Source organism: Nuphar pumila, chromosome 17 (genome assembly GCF_984573655.1).
Source record: "Nuphar pumila chromosome 17, dmNupPumi1.hap1.1, whole genome shotgun sequence".
NCBI lineage: Eukaryota > Viridiplantae > Streptophyta > Magnoliopsida > Nymphaeales > Nymphaeaceae > Nuphar > Nuphar pumila.
In genome coordinates this window covers 47,225,850-47,250,354 of record NC_143265.1, presented here as the reverse complement: position 1 = coordinate 47,250,354, position 24,505 = coordinate 47,225,850, and positions in this window count along the sequence as shown.

The window sequence follows — 24,505 nt, the reverse complement described above, 5'->3', positions numbered from 1 at the left end:
CGTGCATCTTCTCGTGCCAATCACGGCCTGTTTCCATTGTTCTTTCCAGAATGCGGATCAAAATCTTGTTGGTGGCCTCAGCCTGGCCATTCCCTTGGGGATAGTAAGGAGCTGAGAAGTGGTGATGAATCCCGAACTTCGAGCAGAAGGTCTTCATCTTCTCATTCTTGAAATGACTGCCATTGTCTGATACAATATCGTGTGGGACGCCGAAGCGGCAAAGAAGATTCTTATGAATAAACGAAACTACGTGTCGTCCCTCTACCGTTCGCAGAGTGATAACTTCGACCCATTTGGTGAAGTATTCTGTGGCTGCGAGGAAGTATCGGTGGCCATTAGAAGCTGAAGGAGTGATCGGACCAACTACGTCGAAGGCCCACATTGAAAAGGGCCAAGGAGAGACCACGGATTACAAGTATGCGGCTGGCGCATGAATGGAAGGTGCGTGCATTTGACACTTGACGCATTTCCTTACAAATTGATGGCAATCCTGCTGCATGGTTTTCCAGTAGTATCCTGCCCGAATAATCTGCTTGACGAGTGTTTGGTAGCCGACGTGACCTCCACAAATTCCCTCGTGTGCCTCTTGGACAACTTCCATGGCTTCGTCCTTATCTAAGCATCTAGCGTACTCAGAACTGAACCCACGGCGATAAAGAGTATCGGCCAGGAGGAAATAACGGGTTGACATGCGCTGAATCGCGTGTTGCTCCTTTCTTGGCATTTCCGCTGGAAATTCACCGGTTTCGATAAAGCTTTTGATATCTTGGTACCAAGGATTTTCTTTCTGGGTGGCTTGGTTCACTTGTTCAGTTGGAATGTAGGCAGGTTGATCAAGTCTGCCGATCTCGAAGGAACAACAGGATTCACTGTCTTTAAAAGACAAAATAGAGCCTAAGCAGGCTAAGCCATCGGCTATGTGATTTTATTCCCTCTTGACATGATTGAGCCGAAATTCTTCAAGGTTGCCTATGAGAGCTAAGGCAATCTTCTGATAAGGGATTAATTTTGAATCCTTGACTTGCCATTCAGCATTAACTTGACTGACAACAAGTAATGAGTCGCCGAAGGCGCGTACTCTCTTGACATCAAAGCTTTGCAAAATTTTGAGGCCTTGTATTAGAGCTTCATACTCGGCCATGTTATGAGTACATTGGAAATTGAGCTTGAGGGAATAAGGGAGCATCTCCTTTTCGGGAGTGATCAACAAGATCCCAATCCCTATACCGGACATATTTCTGGCTCCGTCAAAGAATAGAGTCCAGACTGAAGATTCCTGAATACTGCAGATGCGGTCATCAGGAAAATCATCTTCTGCTTTGATCTCTTCTGTTAACAAGAAATCTGCCAACTGATCTGCGATGGACTGACCCTTGACTGACTTCTGAGAAACATATTCCAAGTCATACTGCATCAGGAGGACTTGCCATTTCGCAATCCGTCCAGTAAGGAAAGGCTGCTCAAGAATGTATTTGAGAGGGTTAAGTCTCGACAGAATTTTGATCTCTGAGGCCATCAGATAATGTCTTAACTTCTGACACATCCATACTAAGGCTAGACATGTCTTTTCCATCTGAGAATATCTCTTCTCGTAATCGATGAAAGTCTTGCTGATGTAGTAGATGGCATGCTCAATCCGGCTGCCTTCCTCGTATTGCGCCAGAAATCCGCCACAAGCATTGTGGTTGACGGAAATATATAAAAGGAGTGGTTTTCCGAGTTCTGGCGGCTTCAGAACAGGTGGATTGAGAAGATACTGCTTGATGCGCTCAAATGAGAGCTGGCATTCTGGTCCCCATTCAAATTTCACTTCTTTTCTCAGCAAGTGATTGAAGGGCTTGCATCTCATGGCCAAATTAGAGATAAAACGCCGAATTGACTGAATACGACCTTGAAGGCTTCGCAGCTCTTTAAGATTGGTGGGAGGCGGCATATCAATGATCGCCTTTGCCTTGGCAGGATCCACCTCTATGCCTTTCCTGCTGATCATGTAGCCAAGCAGCTTGCCTGACTCCACTCCGAAGACGCATTTCTGTGGATTGAGCCTCAGCTTGTAGAGAATAAGTCTTTCAAAGACTTGGCCAAGAGCATCAAGATGATCTTCTCCTTTTTTTGATTTGACCAGGATTTCATCCACATAGGCATCCATGTTTTTGTGCATCTGATCATGAAATATCACTGCCATAGCCCTCTGATAGGTTGCCCCGGCATTCTTGAGTCCAAATGGCATGACTGTATAGCAAAAGGTACCCCACGGCGTGGTAAAAGAAGTTTTGGATTGGTCACGAGCGGCCAATTTGATTTGATTGTAGCCTGAGTATCCATTCATAAAGGAAAACATAGCGTGGCCCGCCGTGCTATCGATCAAAAGATCGATGTTGGGGAGTGGATAATCATCTTTCGGGGTTGCTTTGTTCAGATCTCTGAAATCGATGCAGATTCGAACTTTGCCATTCTTTTTTAGAACCCTCCACTATGTTCGCCAACCAATCTGGGTACTCCATAGTCCTAATGAATCCTGCCTTTAACAATTCTTCAAGTCCTTCTTTGACTTGCGGTGCCACCTGCGGATCCATTTTTCTTAGTTTCTGCTTGATCGGTTTGCAATCCGGCTTCAACACAAGGCGATGCTCGACTAACTTGGGGTCTAAGCCTGGCATATCCTCATAAGTCCAAGCGAAGACTTCCTGATGTTGTTTGAGGAAGTAGATGAGCCTTTCCTTCTCATCTAAACTTAGACTGGAACCAATTTTGAGGATTCTTGGATCGTCTTCTGAACCAATATTGACATCCTCTGTCGGATCCCGAACCAACGGCGATGGTTCATCCTGCTTCTGAACACTGGTAAATTCTGGCAATTCTTGAACTGCTGGATCGAACTTTGCTATTTTTCTGATCTGCCCTGTCACTTTGCTGACTTCTGTTCCTGCCTTCGCCTTGCATGTTCTGGCTGGTTTATTTTGAAAAAGGTTGGTATTGATAACGAGCTTTTTGAACGATTTAGGAGCCATGATGCCGGCAATCCTGAAAGTGAAAAGAAGGCTTTTGAGAAAAAAAGAGGTAAGATATTTAAAAAAAAATAGCCTTTTGCACATAAACAGAGAGCGACAGAATAGCCGAAGATATGAGCAAAGAATTCGTGTAATACCAAGATGAACAGAGAAAACAAACTTTTCATTGATTGAGTAATCTTTGATATTTACAAGTGATTGTTTGAAGAAAAGAAAGAAGCCGGGGCGGATCTTGCCCTTACAAGATGACAGAAAGAAAGGAAAAAGCAGAAAACACTGGCATTGTCTTCTTTACTGGGCTCCCTTGACGAAGATGGTCTTTCTGCCTGATGACTGACCTGTGAAACCCAAGCCTGTGCCGGTGACATGCTGAGCAGGGATGATCGGCTGCATAATGCCGTCCTCATTTCTGCCCAAACCCCTGAAGGGTTGGTAACCGTGCTTCATTAGAAGATCAAACCCTTTCTTAGCTTTGGAGAATTGAGGAAACAGAGGGTGATCTTTAAATGAAGTGCAATCGAGGCGCCCTCCTAGCTTGAAGAAGCGAGGTCCCTGCCACTGAACAACTGCGGTGACATTTTCTGTTGGCTGGACCTCTTTCAAATTCAGCATATCCAGGCTTTCACTCAGATTGATCTCGTCGACTTCTCTGATGCTGGGGATGTCGGCGATGAAAGTAGGACGGGGAATCATCGGCTGCGGGAGTCGTTCTTCCGGATCCTCTCCTAGGACCGTAGTGATCATGCCTCCCTTCGACCACTTGATACACTGGTGCAAAGTTGATGGGACAACATTGGCATTGTGGATCCAGGTGCATCCCAGCAACAAATTGTATGTTGGCGGTACATTGACCACATGGAAGAGTACAGTATGCACCGAATAGTTGATGAAGATCTCGAGAAATATCTTCCCCTTGGTTGTCTGCCCATGGTTATCAAAACCGTAGATCGTGATCGAATCTGGGGTATATTCCTCTTCTTTTAGGCCCAATGCCTTGGCCGTCATCTCAGGACAGATATTGAGGCTGCTGCCTCCATCAACGAGCACATGAGGGACTGTCATGCCCCTGGTTCGCACCACTATGTAAAGTGCGTTGTTATGAAAAGAATGAGGTTTTGGCAGATCCTCATCCGAAAAGGTGATTGGCGCATTCGTCATGGCCTGATTAACGATTTGAGCCATGTCTTGCGGAGTGGTGCTAGGCTTGACCTTGATCTTTCTGAGAAGATCTTCTAGCACTTGCTGGTGCTCAGATGAAGCGTGGGTCAGGTCTAAGATAGAGATGTTGGATAAAGCAATAATCGGCTTCTGAACTGACCCTGAAGCCTCTTCTTTCTTCGAAGCTGCCTTGATAAAGCGCTTCGGGATCCTGGGAACTAGCTTGGCAGTTCCTGCCGCTGCCTTTGTTGATTTACTAGAAAATGTAGTGACATCCGCCCTCTTGGCGGAAGATTGTGCTTGGCGAAGGACTAGGACCTGATGTTGATCCCAAATGTTCTGTTCAGAACATGGTTGGATACTGCCTTGCAGAGAGAATGCCTGCTCTGTGATGACCGAAGCTGAATGTTTAGGAAATGGCTTGGACAAGATTTCTGGATGCTGCTTATCCTCGTCCTCAATCAGCATGTTCTTGTCAATACAATCCTGAATGATGTTCTTGAGGACAAAGAAATGCTCGGTGTCATGTCCCACAGTCCGGTGAAACTTGCAGAACTTGTCAGTCCATTTACCCATAGCGACGGGAGGGTCCGCCACCTTGGGGAGTTTGATCATTCCTTTCGACATCATATATTCTAAGATGTCTTCGCGGGACTGCTCTAAAGCTGAAAACTCCCGATCATAACTCCAACCTTCGTGCTTCGGCTTTTCTGGCTGCTTTACTTCTGGCTGGGGTACTGGTTGGGTGGGCTGTGGCTTAACAAAATTCCCTTTCTGGGCTGCTGAGTTTGTCCTTTCGACCTTGGGATGCCCTGAGTTCTTGCTGGGATTCTTCTTGCTTTTCTTTTTGCAAGAGCTACTGCTGTTGTCGGAAAAATCCGTGGAATAAGCAACATGAGCCTTTTTCTTCTGCTCAGGGTTTCCTCAGACGAAAGGGTAACCCTCATACAGGCCATTATCCAGGCCAGTCTCGAGCCACTCGGCTCTCTCAATCAGTTTGATGAATGACTTAGCAGGCGATGTAGAAATGAGGTTCCTCAAAGGCTGGGCAAAATTATTCAGAATAATCTGCAGGGCATGCTCCTCTGGGATGGGAACTTTCATTCTGTTACAGGTGCTTCTCCACCTGTGGATAAATTCGCTGGCTTTTTCATTCTCCATCTGTTTTAAATTGTACAGATGATTGAGGGTTGGTGAGGCTTCAACATTAAACATGAAGCGCTCAATGAACAAGTTTATGACTTTATCGAACTCTCGTAGTTCAATAGGATTAATGTGGTCTGCATACCATCTGGCCGCTACCCCTTCAAGGCTGCGAGGAAAACAGATGAATAACGCCCGATTGTCTTTCCTGAAACGACCGCATTCGGCATAAAAGGTGGCCAAATGAGCCTTGGGATTGCTTGTTCCGTCAAATTTAAGGAACTTTCGAGGGAGATTCTCCAGATTGTCATCCCCGTCCAGGCCATGAAAAAAATCTTTGTCAGAGTAGGTTTGCTTACCCTTGCTTTTGGCCTGGATATCCTTGATGGCCCTATTCATTTCTTTCATCTGCTCTTGCATCGGGTCATTAGTCGGAACGGGCTTATTGATTGATTCGGGCTCTGCAGCGGCCTTTGCAAACTGCGGTGGAGGATTCTGATAAGAAAGCTGCTCTTCCTCTTTCGATTCCTCAATTGATTCTGTTTCTTCAGAAGTGGTGTCGGGCTGTACTTGCTTTCTAACAATCTTGACTGGCTTCTTTACAGCCTTCTTCTTTGGCTTGCTTTTTGGAGCAACTTCTTTCTGACTAGCCTCGGCTTGCTCAGCCATCATTTTGGTCATTATTCTTTTGAATAGATTATACATGGCTGGATCTATATCATCTGCTTGATTCTGATTTTGTCCCCTGACTGATTTGGGAGAATCCATCCCTTCGGCCTCACTGTCGCTGTGTTGAGGAACTGTTTCTTTTCCTGCCCTCGTTACAACCATTTTGCCAATGCCAGTGATTTCCTGAGAAGGTGAAAGGAATGGTTAGGGTTCGGAGGAAATTTTTGAAAATGTGATTTCTTTTAGGAAAAGACATGAAGGAAGGAATTGACAAATTTTTGTAATGATCGCGTCACCCTTTTATGGTGACAAAATGCGCCTTATGACCTAGGCGAGGTCATCTGTCATGACGAGGGATAAAAGAATATAAAAATGGGTCTCATCACTGGGGATGAATCCGTAACTATACGAAACAAAATAAGATTTTGTCATAAAAGCTTTTTATCAGGACAAAAGTTTGTATTTTCATTAAATGACCAAATTTAAATACAAAGAGAGGGTGGGCAGACAGTTTGCCACCATTCTCGATACTCTAATGATACATTAGGACCGGGAAATATAGACAAAGGAATGAAAGAGTCCCAAGTGTATTTGGCGACGTGGTATGCTCCAGACCACTGATCCGACCGTAGATCGAACTCTGGCATGCGGCCTGTCGGGAAGCGAGTGTTGACACGAACCTGCCGCTGCGAAAACTGTCGAAGACATCTCTCTGGCTGATAATCTACGCAGAAGAAAGGGTCGAGCAATTTGTAACGCTTGTCACGAGCATAAGTGTACCGAGGAACGGTCTCTCTTCTGTCGAAGAAATCCCAAACGTTCTCCTCCTGGTGCAGCTTCTCGATCAAAGTTCAGCACTGAATGGCTGACTTCGGCTGTTTGTTGCTGAATCTGAAAGAACCGGCTTTTGACGGCACATGTCGCAGGAACCACGACTGTAAGGCATACGTGCATCCTTCTACCAAAATGGTCTCTCCGAGGGCAAATCGAGCCAAACCTCTGTAGAGAAAAGCTAGAGCCGCCATGGATACTGAAAACTGACGGGTCTGCTTGCTTCCCCATCTTTGAAAGAGTTGGGCGACTCTTATATCGACGAAATTCTGACCATTCTGAAAGAATGCTAATCCTACTGTGCATAGGACCATGGCATGCTGAATTCTTTCTTTCGCTGCTCGAGATAAGGTATCGACTTCTTCGTAGGCCCCATACTTGTTGTAGAGTTCGAACAGATCGATGAACTGACTTCCGTTGATCTCTGCGAGGGGCCAGGATCTGCTCCCTGTAGCTCTGGCCAATGCTTCTCGAACATCTATTCCTTTGATATTGATCAAGAATTGTTGCTCGACCGGATCATCTGGCTGACCAGCTGGTTCTGGCAATCCCATGATATCACTGAACTCATCCATTAGCAAAGTCATTTCTCCCCATGGAAACCAAAACGTGCAGGTACGTGGATTCCACCGCTCTGCCATAGCTTGAATAAGACTGCCGTTGATGGTTCGCTTGCCAACTGTCGATGCCATCTCCAATCCACAATCATCCAAGTGGTCTGGGAACATACGCGAGAAGGCGGTGAACCAAGAATAGTACCACCGAGGGAAGAAGGTACGAGACTGGATGACCCGATGATCTGGGGTTCCATCCTTTATTTGATAGAAGACATGATCCCAAGGAAAGATAGCATCGAGAGATTCGGATGCCATCGGAGTGATACTGAGGCAAAAAAGAGGAAAAGAGTCAGATAGAATGCAGGACTTACGGATAGACTTTTGATGAGAGGAGGAACAAACATAATTTCATGGAAATTTTGTAAAAAGATCAAGGGACTTTAAAGAAAGAATTTCCAGGGTTTTTAAAGAAAGATTGACAACAAAAGAGAGAAGAACGTAGGTAAAGGAGAAAATATACATCCGGGGTTTTTGAAAATAGAGGAAGTTTTAAAGAGTACATCCAGGGTTTTAAAAAGAGGTTGATATATATAGGAGAACACAAAGAAAACATCGCATAATCATAGCTGCACAAACAAGGATGTGCACACAGCACTCCCAAAAGGCTGACTCTATATGCAATATTTGAAATAGCTTGTGGGACCTTAATCCTAACTCTACGGTTCAGATCATCTGATTCCAATCAAGGTATGCCGATATACTCAAGCCGAAGCTCGAAGTACGTGGCATATAGGATATTTCTCCGGTTCTAAGGTAAGGGCTTCCCAACATCCTTGAGCACCTACCGATATACCTCGGACTATGGCCCTTAGGTACGTGGTAGGGGGGCACGAACCCAAATAAGTGGTCCAGTTGTGAGGCTCTCTCCCAAACTATGGTTCAGTGAGATAGCCCAGCAACGTGAAGACCGGGACAATATAGGTAGGGACGTTTTTCAAAATATGATCAACCATACAAATAAAACCAGAAGGCTCTAGTGCAAGTCCTAAAGAGATAGATTTTAAATAAAGAGAAGCATACACTTGCATACATTGTTTCACATTCAATCCCTAAAATTGAGGAGAGTTGTATTTAAGACCTAAGTCTAATGTGAACATGGATAATCTCCTCAATATGGTCCTACCAAACCATACTTAGATCCTATATGCAATGATGTCAGCTTTAGGACAGAGTCTAGGCTCCTAAGGTTTGCATGGAAATGAAGCTGACATATGAAGAATAAAGACTTAGATAAAAGCAAAGCAAAGGCATAGATTCAACCGGACGAAGACGAGTCCCATCTTGGTCGCCAAAACTGTGATCATCGCAAAATTTTTCCTTCTCTTGTAGTTTCTCTCTCTTCCTTCTCTTCCCCTTTTCTAACCTCTATTTTCCTCCTTTTTGAAGGGAGAGAAATAAAAGAAAGAAAATGGAAAAGAAAAGAAAGAAAGAAAGAGAGAAGAGGAACTATTTTGCGCGGTCTCACTTGACCTTAATTTGAAAATATTTAGAAATTTAACTCGCCTTCGTTTTGAAAATTTGCGAGAAAATGGAGAGACGGGATTCGCTCGTCGGTACGAGGTTCGACCGTTCCTAGCGCCTTTACTAGGGGTAATCGAACCAAGGATCGAATCTATGCCTTTTGCTTTCTCTAAATATAATCTAAAAATTTATTCTAACTCTAAAAGCACAGAGAATCATGCTTGTGCAATGCAAAAATGTATGCTCTTTTTAAAAGATGTTTTGAAAATTTTCAAGTAAAAGGAGTGAAGAAATGGTTGAATCTAACTTTAGATCTTGAGATAGATCAAAGAAGTTCTAAGTCTTTGAAGTAAATCAGAGTTGGAAGAACAAATCTTGATTTTGAGAAAGAATGATTTGAAGCTTTGAAATGAAAGGAAGTGAAGTTTCAATGTCGGAAATGGACTTTGAATTTGATCTTAAATTTAGGGAAGGAAGATGAAATTTGGAAGTGATATTGAATTTGAAATTTAAAAATGGATCTGAGAAGATCAAATGGTATTAAAAATAGAAATGGGTTTGGGGAGTTCAAGTGAGATCTGGAAATAGACTTGGATTTTGAAATCTAGAATTGGGAATGGAATTGGATCTAAAGATGGATTTAAGATCTGAGATCTAAGATCCGAGATAAAATTGGGTTCTGGATCCTAAGATGGATTTGGATCTGAAGTCTGAGATCCAAATGTAGAATTGGGTTTTGGATCCTAAGATGGATTTGGATCTGAAGTCTGAGATCCAATATAGAGTTGGATTCTGGATCCTAACATGGATTTGGATCTGAAGTCTGAGATCCAATATAGAGTTGGATTCTGGATCCTAACATGGATTTGGATCTGTGTTCTGGGATCCAAAATGAAATTGGAGTCTAGATCCTAAAGGAGAATTGGATCTGAAGTCTGAGATCCAAAAGTCGAATTGGACTCTGGATCCTAAAGAGGAATTGGATCTGAAGTCTGAGATCCAAAGTAGATTTTGAGTTTTGGATCCTAAGATGGAATTGGAGTTAAATTCAGAAGATGAATCAAGAATCTCAAAGTTAAATTGAACTTTGATTTTGATTGGAGTCTTGAATATAAAATGGATTTGAAATTTCAGAGTTAATTTGAACTTTGAAATCTGATTTGAATTTGAATAAAAAGGACTTTGAAATCTCAAAGTTAAGTTTGAACTTTTGAGATTGAAAACGAAATTGAATTTGAAAATAAAGAGGATGAATTGGTTTTTTATAAGAATTGAAGATAGATTGAAGAAGATATTTACATTACTTGGAGTTTTGAAAAAGAAATTTTTGAAGACATGATGCAGTTCTATCCTAAATGATGAATGAATTTAAATTTTTGAAATTGGATTTTGAAAAGCTATTCCATTCTCTAAATGAATTAAAATAAGATTGAAGATATAATATATCTTTGACTATGGTCATTGGATGTATTATATAATAATCTATATTTAAATTCAGGTGAAGAATGAAATACATTTGGTGCTTTTATAGAATTTAAAATGAAATTAACTCTCAATATACCCTGACTATGGCCATTGGTATATATTTTGAATTAATTTTAAGTTAAATTCTGATAAAAGAAGAAAAATATTTGAGGAAATATGATGAATTTTGAAAACGGATCCAATGTGGATCCAGTGTTATTTTGTAAAAGATAAAAATACTAAGTTTTGTCCACACCCTGACTATGGCCATTGATGTGGATCATCAACTTAGGATTAATTTACCTCTTACGAAATGGTGCACGTGCCATTCGTGTTTCCATTTGTGAGATTTTGGAAAGATAAAGGTAAAAAACATGAAAATAAGCAATTTACAATGCTCTTTCATTCTATCTAAAACAGGAAATGTAATTTCTCATTAAGATCTAGCTATTACAATACATGAAATTGAATTCATAACTCCAAATAATGATCTTTTCTACATATCCCCTGCAAAATAATACAGTTATTATGAAAGCAAAAAGGGAATTGCACATTAAAAATATACCAAATGTGAGGTGCCCATATGTCAAGATATTTATGATTTAAGATGTAAGAAGTGATATGTACCTATCTCCATGCATATACCTACTTACCAACACATATGTATGTGAGTATATATATATACATATGTATGTATGTATGTATATATACATGTATATATATATGTATGTATATACATATACACATTTATATATACATGTATATATATATATATATATACCTATATATAAACCATATATAACCTACATGCAACATAGGTGGATGAGAACAGTGCTGGAGTCTACAAGCCTTGAATAAATGGATAAATGTAAGAATTTATCACGGTAAAGGAGTTGTAAATGCTAAACATGGTGAAGTGGCAACTATCTAAGTAGAGGTGAGTATTAGTAGAAGAAGAGGTGATCATGGGCTGTACACTAAGCTCATGGGTACTGCTATGATCCTGTGAAAATTTTACAACAGGGTAAGGGCTGGGAACTAATGATGAAGATAGCTGGGGTGCAGAGCACATAGTGGGTGTTGTGAAGGGTGCTGCTATGAGCATCGGGTGGAATGTGGTATGCCAATAGGAGTGAATGTAAACCCCAGTTAGTGGTTGGTAGCGGGGAGATTACAGTAGTATTTGATACTGCTGTGAGTAGATAAGAGCCACCACAGTGGAGTTTACAGGGGCGCTGGAGATTTAGGTAATGTGATGGTTAGGAATGATGGGTGGTATGCAACAGTGGACTGTTATGGAGATCGATGTGGACGAAGCAATACTCATACAGGGCCCAACCTAACAGCGACTATTGCAATGGGGCCTTGGTTGATTGGCAATTGTTAGCCATGGCCTTGCCTAAACCTGATAAAGTAAACTTCAAAACCTATTTTACTATTTGAGCTATGCAGGAGAAGACTGTAACAAGTGGAATCGCTAGTGTTCCAGCTTTTCAATCGTAGTTGGGAGTGAAGACAAGGTATGTCTGTTGCTGGAGGCTTGGCAAGATCAATGAAGTTGACTTCCACCTGTGGGGAGGTTGCAACTGGGCAACACACGGTTGCTGGAAATTATAAGGTTGCTATAGACTAGATGGTATTAATGACAACACAGACTTAAGGGTATTCCTTAATAGAGAAATCACCATGGGCTATGCATGGACCCTATGCCATACTGAACATAGAAATCCATCCCCGAATCTAGGGATACTTAGAAGTCTACTGTAGAAGATCTCAGTTCCAAAAAATAAAATTAGAAGATTTGAACAGGAAGCAAAAGGTTTTTGAGATGGCTTGGAGAGGCTATATGACAATGAACCCTATGCATACAGGTGAGACTTTTAATCTGCAGTAATTGTAATGCGGAAACGTGTATGCTGTGAGTGAGCACAGATGCTGGAAAAAAAAATAATGATGCTGAAGGAGATATAGCTTAAAAAAAAAAATATACAGGTTGTGGTGTAAATTAAACCAAGACCTAAGCAAGGCACATCACACAATGATTCAGAACTTGGTTCCAAACGGTATTTCAATATATCCCTGCAAAGCAATCTGATTTTCTTCAAAGATCGATGAATGTACTGTTGCCATCAACAATCTGATGAATCCTCAAATATCGATGACTTCCTCAAAGGTTTTGAGATGAACAATTCAGCCCTCATTTCTCCCAGCTAGACTTTGAATGGCTCATCATTGATCGATGAATGTACTGTAGGATTGGGAAATGGATTACAGCAGTGAGATGTCATGAGTACACTCAGGCCATCTTTTTCCATATAATGAATCAATTGCAGACATCGAAAAGCCCAATGATCAGTAGATCGATTGTAGGCATCAGATCCTTGGACTTTTTACAATATTTTGGCCAATGAGGGAGGCCTTGCCATCCGATTCTTCCAAGACTTAAACAGTGAACTGGCTTCAACTGTTTGGGCATACAGGAGAGAAAGGATGGTTCCTTTTCTTTCATTTTGTTTTCAAATGTGAACCAGATTGCCCATATCATTGAGGCCTGCTTGAATGAAAACAAAATAATGGTAAAGGGTGACTGACCTTTTAGTTGTTTGTTTGCTGAGATTAAATCGATCATTCATCAAATAGTTACTTGATACTATGAATCAAGAACAAAAAAAAAAAAAGAACAGAAACCTAGTCTCGAGATCAGAAGGAAAAAAAAAATCATGCATGCAAGATACACATACTAGCATATAACATCCAGAAAAATAAAATGAGATGAATCTGCATCATCGATGAACAATGAACCATGAAATACCTTTGATAAATCCGACGATCCTTGTTGGGCAATGTTTATGGTCGGATTCTTACATGAAGTCGTCAGATCCATAGTTGTTGGAGGTTGTAAAAAAGAATGTAGTGAGAACACATCCTCTCGGTGGCTCTCAAAACATCAACCAGTTAGTCCTTCATGTGACAGGGGATCGGATCTCAATCTTCCAAGGTGAGGCATTAGCAAGAATCACGGAAGAGAGATATATTCAAGAGAATCACCGAAATATTACAAAGAAATTAGATCGATCCTGATTCTAAACCTCTGTACTGATTGGATTTAAAAAAAACAAACAAACACATATATCTATTTAACAGAGAACTGGTTTTAAACAGGAATTTAAAACAAGCAGCCAATATGGAAAAACCATGCGACATATGCTGTGTGTGAAAAATACAGGTTGAAATGTGAGGAGAGACGATTCATGCCACCTCCCGCATACCAAAAGAAATGATACTGAACACGTAGTCGTGCCATGGGCGAATGTCTTGCTTTCCTCTTTTTAGATAGGATATCATTGGAGATACAAAGAGAAGAAAACAACAAAAAAATGTGTGGGAATACGAGTATTCCATCAATTTTGCACAGAGGGAGGGGTTGATGTTGCTATAGGCAACCCAACCCCTTCCGTAATGCGTTTATGATAAAACAAAAAAGATTTCAAGGAGAAAACATAGAACAAAAAAAGAGGAGGGGTCTACCACAATCGAAGATTCAGGATTGACTAGGCTTCGAGTTGTCGCTGCAACCTCTGTTCCTTTCAGTCGACTTATGCCGAAGTGGAAGGAGACAGCGGAAAGGAAGAAGGAAGAGGGAACCGTGGAAGGTTGATTCGCATTCCTCTTATAGCAGAGTTTTCTTCACTTGATCGAGGATGAGAAGGGAAATGAAAACTGATTTTTGCAGGAACTCTGAAGCGGATATAATCGATCGTCACTTTCTCCTTTTCTTTTTTTTTCCCTCCTCCTCCCCTTTTCTTTCTGCGTATCCTTTTTATAGAGGGATAGGGGCTTCTGGAAGGAGAGATATGGTTGGAGATCAGTGGTTGTTGGTCTGGAGCCATCGATCGGAGGGTAGAGAATGCAAGGGGATTGGCAATGGATGGCAGATGGTTGTTCGACCATGGGAGAAGAAGAGGATCGGATGATGGAGGGCATGTGATAGGGGGTACATGGGGGGTTTGGTGATGAGAGAAGGAGATGGAAGCATGCGAGGCCGTTGGAGATGGACGAAGGGTGGAGCAGGAGGTTCAACGGTGGGTGATGGAGGGTTTTACGAGAGGGAAGGAGAAGGTTCTGGAGGATTCAGGGGGTTTTGGTGGAAGAGAAGATTTTCGTAACCCTAAAAACTGATTTTTGTTAAGAAGGTCTTTTATAAAAATTTCCAAAAAGCCGGTCCCTTTTTAAAGATTTTTGCAAAAACTATTTTTGGTTAAAAGAATTTTTCTCAAGAAGAGTTTTTTTCAAAAGCCCGAATTTTGTTTCTTTTCTATATATATATATATATATATTTATTTTTTTGTTCTTTTCTTCACTTTATACATATTTGTTTTTTGATATTTTTGAAAACAAAACTCTGAAACTAAGAAATTTAAACTAATTTTATAAAATTTCAAAAATATTTATAGAAGAAAAGGGTTTTTTCTGAAAAATCAATGTTATTTTGAGAAAATTTCTTCAGAAAATGGGTTTGGACCCAAGTTTTGAGAAAATGTTCGAGTTTTGAAACTCGAATCGAGAAATATAACATGATGGATCCAAACGGACACTGGACGAAGTGTCTGAGCTTTTCAAAAAGTTATTTTGAAAATTTCGAGAATTTGATTTAAAATTGGATAATGAAGCTGAGATTTGGATTTTGATGTAGATCCGGATCCGAAATTGAGTCAGATATGTAAAATGAATTTAATTTCAACAAAATTTGAGAAATAAAATGGAATTTAGATTTAAAACCGACTCAATTACCCAAAAAAATGGGGGAAAAGGGCAAAAAGGGGATATTTACAACATTTTGAAAAATTTGGGGTGTTCACACTTCCCGATCTATCAAGAAGCTCGTTCTTAATCCAAAGGCCTTTTCGAAGCCAACAGTGATTCATTAGGTTAAAACAAGAGCAGAATGTAGTCAGATTACAAAGCAGTCAAAAGAACCTGCAGAATTTGATTCAGCTCTTCAAGAATTACGAGAATTTGCAGCAATTCAGAAACAAGATGAGCCATCATCCTTAGTTCAGGATCCGACTAAGGATATCAATATTGGATTAGAAGACGATCCTAAAATTCTCAAGATTGGCAGCAGTTTGAGCCCGGAAGAGAAAGAAAGGCTCACCCATTTTCTCAAGCAACATGAAGAAGTGTTCGCGTGGATGTATGAGGACATGCCAGGTCTAGATACCAAATTGGTTGAGCATCGTCTCATCCTAAAACCAGATGTCAAGCCAGTTAAGCAGAAACTGAGAAAGATGGATCCTCGAGTGGAACAACAAGTTAAGGAAGGTCTGGAAGACCTACTCAAAGCAGGGTTTATTCGAACCATTGACTATCCAGATTGGTTAGCAAATATTGTCGTTGTTCCCAAGAAAAATGGTAAAGTTCGAATTTGCATCAACTTCAGAGATCTCAATAAAGCGACTCCTAAGGATGATTATCCACTTCCTAATATTGATCTTTTGATTGATAGCACAGCAGATCACGCTATGTTCTCTTTTATGGATGGATATTCCAGATATAATCAGATCAAGTTGGCCGCTCGTGATCAGTCCAAGACGTCTTTCACTACTCCTTGGGGCACTTTTTGTTATACAGTCATGCCATTTGGGCTTAAGAATGCTGGAGCCACTTATCAGCGTGCTATGGCCGTCATTTTCCATGATCAGATGCACAAAATCATGGATGCCTATGTCGATGATATTCTGGTAAAGTTCAAAGAAGAGGAAGATCACATCGAAGCTCTCAATCAAGTTTTTAAGCGGCTCATTCTTTACAAGCTAAGACTCAATCCACAAAAATGTATTTTTGGAGTCGAATCTGGCAAATTGTTAGGGTTTCTAGTCAGTAAAAAGGGGATAGAAGTTGATCCCGCTAAGGCTAAAGCTATCATTGACATGTCTCCTCCGACTAATCTGAAAGAATTGCGTAGCCTTCAGGGACGTATGCAATCAATTCGGCGATTCATATCCAATTTGGCCATGAGATGTGAGCCTTTCAATCATTTGCTCAGAAAAGGAGTGAAATTCGAATGGGGACCAGAATGTCAGCAATCATTCGAACGCATCAAGAAATATTTGCTCAATCCTCCTGTGTTAAAGCCGCCAGAATTGGGGAAACCCCTACTGCTATACATTTCAGTTAATCAAGTGGCTTGTGGCGGATTCTTGGCACAATACGAAGAAGGCAGTCTGATAGAGCATGCCATTTACTATGTGAGCAAAACCTTCAGTGATTATGAGAAGAAATACTCTCAGATAGAGAAGACATGTCTAGCTCTGGTTTGGATGTGTTAGAAATTGAGACACTATCTGTTGGCATCTGAAGTCAAGATCCTATCCAAATTAAATCCTCTCAAGTACATTCTAGAGCAACCCTTCCTCAATGGACGGATTGCCAAATAGCAGGTTCTATTGATGCAATACGATTTGGAATATGTCTCTCAGCAATCTATCAAGGGCCAAGCAATTGCAGATCAATTAGCAGATTTTCCTCTAGCAGAGGATGTTAAAGTTAAGGATGATTTCCCCGATGAGCGGATCTGTAATATTCAACAATCCCCAATTTGGAATTTATTCTTTGACGGTTCCAAGAATATGCAGGCATAGGAATCGGGATTCTGTTGATCACACATGAGAAAAAGATGATCCCCTTTTCTCTCAAATTAAATTTTCAGTGCACTCATAATATGGCTGAGTATGAAGCTTTGATACAAGGTCTGAAAATTCTACAAGACTTCAATGTCAAAAGAGTGCATGCTTATGGCGACTCTTTGCTCGTCGTTAATCAAGTCTTAGCCGAATGGCAAGTGAAGGATCAGAAATTACTTCCTTATCAGAAGATCGCCTCAGCTCTTGTCAGCAATTTCGAAAAATTCCAACTTTTTCATGTCAAGAGAGATTTCAATCAAGTTGCAGACAGCTTAGCCAATCTCGGATCCATCATGTCTTTCAAGAGCGGAGAATCTTATCGCTCCTTTGAAATTGGCAGACTTCATCAACCTGCTTTCGTCCCAGTAGAGCAGATAAACCAAGCTGAGCAAAAGAAGAAGCCTTGGTATCATGACATCAAGAATTTCATTGAAACTAGCGAATTTCCTTTAGAACTCTCAAAGAAAGAGCAACAAGCAATTCAGCGCATGTCTGCTCGATATTTTATTATTGCTGATGTCATTTATCATCGTGGATTTAGCTCTGAATATTCCAGATGTTTGGACGAAGAAGAAGCCAAAGAAGTTGTGCAAGAAGCACATGAAGGTATCTGCGGTGGTCATGTTGGCTACCAAACTCTTGTCAAACAAATCATCCGAGCAGGATATTACTGGAGAACTATGCAACAAGATTGCTATCATTTTGTGAAGAAGTGCGTTCAATGTCAAATGCATGCACCTTCTATTCATGCGCCAGCGACATACTTGCAATCTGTCATCTCACCATGGCCATTTTCCATGTGGGCTTTTGATGTTGTAGGCCCCATTACTCCTTCTGCTTCAAATGGCCACAAATATTTTCTTGCCGCAACAGAATATTTTACTAAATGGGTAGAAGCAGTCACTCTACGCACAATAGAAGGTCGACATGTGGTCTCATTCATCCACAAGAATATCCTATGTCGTTTTGGCATACTACATGATATTGTGTCAGATAATGGCAGTCATTTCAAGAATGAGAGAATGAGGACTTTCTGTTTGAAGTTCAAAATCCATCATCATTTCTCTGCTCCTTATTATCCTCAAGGAAATGGCCAAGCAGAGGCCACCAATAAGATTTTGATTCAAATCCTGGAGTGAACTTTGGAAACAGGCCGTGACTGGCATGAGAAGATTCATGATGCATTGTGGGCGTATCGAACCACCATTCGAACTCCAACTAATGCTACTCCGTCAGAACTTGTCTACGGAACCGAAGTAGTATTGCCTCTACATGTTCAGAAACCTGCTCTAAAATTTGCATCACTTCTCGAATTACCTCTTGATCAGTATCAGCAACAGCAACAGCGACTAGTACAACTTGGTTTGCTAGATGAAAGAAGACTCAGAGCAGCAGATCACACTCAATTATATCGTCAGAGGATAGCCAGACAATATGCAAAATTCGTCATTGAAAGAAAATTTCGAGTCAATGATCTAGTGCTCAGATCAACGGCTTATCTCAAGCACTGCCCAGGTGGCAAGTGGTCACCAAATTGGGAAGGTCCCTATGTTGTCAAAGAGGCATTACCTCGTAATTCATATCGGCTCATCAATGCCGACGGAGTGGAATTACCAGATCCCATCAATGCTCGACATTTGAAAAAATTCTATACTTAAATTATTCTTTGTAATTCCTTAAATTTTCTTCAAATAATGATCAGATTCTCTTTTCCCAGTTATACTGGGGTATTTTTTTTAAAAAAAAAACTTTGTCTTTATCTACAAATACCCTGTACGCAGACAGGATAAACAAATCTCTCACTTTGCACGTATGTGCACTCATTTATATCATTTTCATATTTGCATACATCTGCATTCATTGGCATGCATTTGCATCAAGTTTGTTACCCATTCAGGATAAGGGATAATCTTGAGACCCCGACAATCATTCTCGTTATAATTCCCAAATATTTTAATAGCATAGACCTCTTTCAAAAATTCAAATTTCAATTTAAAAACAAGGTATGTTTTCAAAATCCAGTGCTCGAACTGGTACATTTTCAAAATCCAGTGCTCGAACTAGTGTGTTTTTAAAAATCCAGTACTCGAACTGGTACATTTTCAAAATCCAATGTCTATGTTGACATATTTTCAAAACCTGGTATTCATGTTGGTGTTCTCTCAAAATTGAGCACTCGTGGTTAGTGTCTCCCTGGTTGGTCGTATCACTCAACCTCTCGGGTTCAGTCTTTGTGTTGATCATTCATCAAAGTTCAAATTCCAATTACCAGTTTCGACCTTTGGGTCAATCAATTCCAATTTCGACCTTCGGGTCAATCAATTTCCAATTTCCAATTTTAAAAATTCCAATTCCAATTTCGACCTTCGGGTCAATCAATTTCCAAATTTTCAATTTCGACCTTTGGGTCAATCAATTCCAATTTCGACCTTCGGGTCAATCAATTTTCAATTTTCAATTTCGAAATTCCAAATTCTAAATTTCCAATTACAAATTTCAAATTTTCAAATTTTCCAAATTCCAATTTTGACCTTTTGGTCACTCAATACCAATTTCAATCATCTTCTCTTGCGAGAGACCCTTTTTATAGGGAGAGTTCAAGGGAGCTCGATCTTTTCGCATGCTATCCTTTGTTCACTTAGCCCCTTTTCAGGGAGAGTTTGAAGGGACTCGTGTCTATGTGAACCGTTTGCAAAACAAATTTCCAATTTCATACAAGGAACCCTTAGTTCAGGGAGAGCTTTGACGGAAGTTTGCTTTCCTTGTGATCACAATTTCGTACTAGGCCATTTCATCGTGAAGGACCCTCTTTTCAGGGAGAGTGTGATGGACTCGCTCCTTCATGACCAATTCACCGACCTCACCATTACCGGCCCCCTTTCCGTAAGAGAAGCCTAATGTTAGGAAGTTTTGACGAAAGCTTAATTTCTCTTCGAAAGTTCGTTTTGCAAACACCTCCTCTTCAGGGAAGAGAGGAGTAATTTCTATTTCCCATTTCTGAATCTTCTCCTTTGGGGAAAGGAGAAGAAAATTTCTGTCATGGATGTGTTGCGTTGTGCTTCAAATACTCGCTCTCACCAAGGATTTCAAGAAAATTTTGCCAATTTGTCATTAAATATTTGTTGATTTCAAAATCTTTATTACACAAAAACATTACCTCAGAATACCTTTAGTATTACTTCCGAAAGGTCAAAACTTTTGCGAAGAGGGATTCAAAATTCAAAATCTTTCAATCGGCCAACCAAAAGGATGAAGAATAAATCCTCGATATGGCCAGCAAAGAAAATTCAATGTTGTTGCAAAGCCATAAGTGATCATTATTGATCCCAGTCAATGGCACATTTTTAAAGATCATTCTTGAAAAATAAAGCAGTCGAAATATCCTGGGTGATACAGAAAAATCCATTAAATCCCTATATCTCCTCAATCACCTAAAGTTGTAATTAAATATCTGCAAAAGGGATCTCTCAACTGTCGTCAAGATGAAGGCGAATTAGGCGAGTAGACCCCCGGGGCCAAAGAAGATTTGAATCATCTCCAAGATGACGGAGTTTGTGACAGATCCTTCCAGGGAAGGTTCAGAGCACCGTCAAGATGAAGGCGACTGCGATGAGCCTCCCGACAAACCCTAAAAGATATTTAATTTTCGCTATCATCAAGAGATTTCCAACCAATGAGCCAATAACCGTCGATATAATCCCTGAGAAAAAAAAAAGAAGGATCGAAACATCTCCAAGATGAAGGAGTTTGTGACATACCCTTCCAAAAAAAAAAAGCGAGAAAAGTCAGAACATCTCCAAAATGAAGGATGATGTAATAAAATCCCCAAAAGCCCAAGAGAGCTCTAATTCTGCCAAGAAAAAAAAAGTGGGCAGAAAGATCATCATGAGAAAATAATCCCAGGATATCAGACTGCTGAATTTGTCAAGAATCTTCTTTAAAATTTGTGAAATTCTATTATCAATATTCCTTCACCAATTGATTTCACAATATCAAGAATACTCTCTTTTCTATTCATATCAAGGAAATTGATAGCCTCCTTGAAAGAAAGTCAATTGCAAGAAATTTGAATTCAAATCTTGATTCTATGAAGTTAAGCCCAGTCAAAGGTAATACTTCAGGTAGAAAAGAGGGAATATTTTCAAAACAATGTGCATCACTTTCAATTATTTTGAATCAACAATAAATTTCAATATTTTGACAATATTTTCTAGCTATCCTGGCGTGAAGCGAGAGCTTGAGGTTCATCTTTGACGCATCCTGACATCAGTTGTTATCCCTTTTAAGGACTTGATAACGGGAGTTTTCAAGATTCCTTCCCTTCTGTTGGTATAATCTGAGCGCATGGGCTCTCAGATTCGCACACTTCCATGTGTCCCCACTGTCCCACCATAGACAGTCCAATTTCAGCTTGAGGTTAAGCCCCCAATCATTTTCTCGCAAAAGGTCACCAATTTCAAAAGTTATTTAGTCTGAGCAATGAGGCGCCCAAAATCAAACCCCTTTTCAAGCTTTAGGGACCCCAATTTCATCCTTTTGCAAAACCCCTATCAGATTCATTGTGCGGAAATCCGAAGGTTCCATCATGGTTTCTTTGTTTGAGGATTCCATTCATTTTCCGCCCAATCAGGATAAGGGTACAAACCTGAGCCTCCTTTGATGAGGTATTTCATTCCCTGGTCAGGTTAAGGGTCAAACCTGAGCTTCGTTTCTACACGAGGTATTTTCCGTCCCATCCAGGTTAAGGGCAAAACCTGAATCTCACTTCTTTTAAGGTAAAATTTTTCTTCTTTATTCTTCATTTCATATCTACCATTTTCATCAGGGCTAATCACTTCATAACCAGTCAGATCCTTCTAACTGGGGCATTTTTATAGCCCAAACTTGGTGTGTTTTTCTTTGCCACTAAGCTCGTCTTCAAGCCGACTTAGTAGCAAAGAGGGGCATCTGTAAACACCCCAAATTTTCCACATCCATTCTCAAACAATCCTCCTCAGGCAGTGCCAACCCTGTCAGGTCAGTGTAGGAGTCAAACCCCGAGTCAGTTTCAGAAAATCACCATTTTACCAACTTTCATTAGGAAAATTACCATTTTACCCCTAGGTCATCCCAGACCCCAGTCAGTCGGAGTCAACCAATCTCATTGGTCAGTTCAGAACATTTAGAATGTCAATCATCTCAAGCTCATCTAATCTCACAATGAACATACCATTTTCATTTATGATCATTCCTGCCAAAATGGGATCATTTCTTCAGAAATGAGCTCATTTCTTGCTCAAATCCAAGCCAATTGTCTTTGAGTCAGTCATTCATAGTCAGTCATACTCCCCAGAGTCTAACTTGAGCTCACCAGAAGTTCAAGCGCTCCAGTTTTAGTTCAAAACCATTTCCAAGTGTCCAGGAGCCCATTTTAGTGCATTTCAGTTCTTTCAGCTGAAATTGAGTTGAGTTCAGCCAATTGAGCTAGTGTTCGAGCTTCAATTTTAGTTCATGTCAGTATTATTGACCTTTTTTTTAGGTCAAAGTCAGCTCAAGTTCGTAATTCACTTCACTCCAGTGACCATTCCGTACCATTCCGTACCATTTCTCAAAAAATGGCAGCTTTTCTTGAAAATTCAGTCGGAAAGGTCAGTTGAGTCAATGTCTGGTTAGTTCACTTGAGTTCTGAAACTCTAAAACCCAGCTCAATCCAGCTCATTTCAGTTTAATTCAGCTCGAACCCCAATTTTCAGTGTCACTCTAACCCAGTAGAGTCCCGAAAACTATTTCTTGAGCTATTTTGCAAATTTTATCAGTTTTAATGCTTTTTAAACTGGTATAAGTGTTAATCGGGGTTTAAAATCCAAAATTCTACATTCAGGGTCTGCATTTCGCATGTCATTTCTCATCATTTCTCAGCATTTCATAACATTTCATCACATTTCATTTCATTTTCGAAGTCCAGAACTCCAGTTTTATAAATTTCAATCCAGATTGAGTTTTTTTTCAGAAATCAATTTCAAACCCTGGGTTTCCAAAATTAACATTTTTACCCCCAAGAGTCTAAATTTGGAAATATTTTCCAAAGAAAAACAATTTGGATTTATTTTAAACTCAAATTTTCAAATTCTACACTGGATTTGCTTCGCAACGGGGTATTGAACTTTAAAATCCGAGCTCGTTTCAAAAATTGCCAAAAATAGCTCGTTTCGTTTGAAAATATTTTCTTGAGAAAAAAAATCTGGATTTCTTTCAAAATCAAATTTTTAAATTCTACACTGAATTTGCTTCGCGATGGGGTATTGAACTTCAAAATCCGAGCTCATTTTAAAAACTGGCAAAAATAGCTCGTTTCGCATGGAAATTTTCTGAAAAGACTATTTTACCCCTCTGATCGTCAAAATAAATTTCAAAAGTAGAATTTGGACCCGCTCTGAGATGGCCCACTCATTTACATTTCTGTTTTATTAAAAAAAAAAAATCTTTTATTCCTTTCAATTTTCTTTTATTTGTTCATTTTTTTTATTTATTTTGCATTTTAGAGAGGTGGGACCCACAAGGTGGTCACCCAAGCCTCCAGCCCCACTTTCCATTTTTTTTCTCATTTTTTCTTTCCCTTTTCCTTTTTCCCTCCTTTTCTTTCTTTCCTTTCTTTTTCCCTTTCTTTCTTTTTCTTTCCTTTTCCTTCTTCCCCTCTTCTTTCCTTTTCCTTCCCTTCTTTCTTTCTCCTTTCTTCCTTACTCCCTTGCTACTTTCCCTCCACAGCCGTATGGCTGCAGCCATTCACGTAAAAGTGAATTCCATCCAATCATTCCTAGCTAATTAAAACCTAGAATACTTAGGCAAATGATGATTAAGACCTAAGTCCCAAAAAGAACAAAAAGAAGGTCTCATACGGCTGCCTAAAAGGGAGCTCTCAAGGGGAACGGCTGCCCATCTTTCAACCTCTCTCTCTCTCTCTCCCTTGAACTCTCTCTTTCTCACCCCTTGGCTGTAGCTTCCAGCCATTGAAACAACACCCTTGCAGCCCTCAGTAGCACCAACTGGAAGCCTCCACGCACAGCACCATTGCAGCCATCGATCACAGCATCTGCAGCCTTCTCCATTTGCTGCAGCAAGACCCCAAGCTATCCTTGGCTGCAACTCCCAGCCATTGAAGCCACCTCCAGAGCTCCTTCCTCCAGCCAACAGCCGGCCTATACTTTGAAGCACCATCAACGTCTTCACCTCCTGGCAGCACAGCAGCAACCCTTCCTCACACAACAACTCCTTCCTTGTAGCAGCTCCTTCAACACCACCACTTCCGGCCACCAAAGGGGAGCACCAGCCGGCAGCCACCTCTCACTGCAGCAACACACAGCCACAACTCTCAACTCTTCTTCAACTTCCAGCAAGCCAATAGGTACCCGCCATGCTGTGGTAGCAACTGGTGCTACCTCAACTTCCAGCCACCGGTCCAGCTCCCTTTGCAGCCATAGCAGCCACCTGC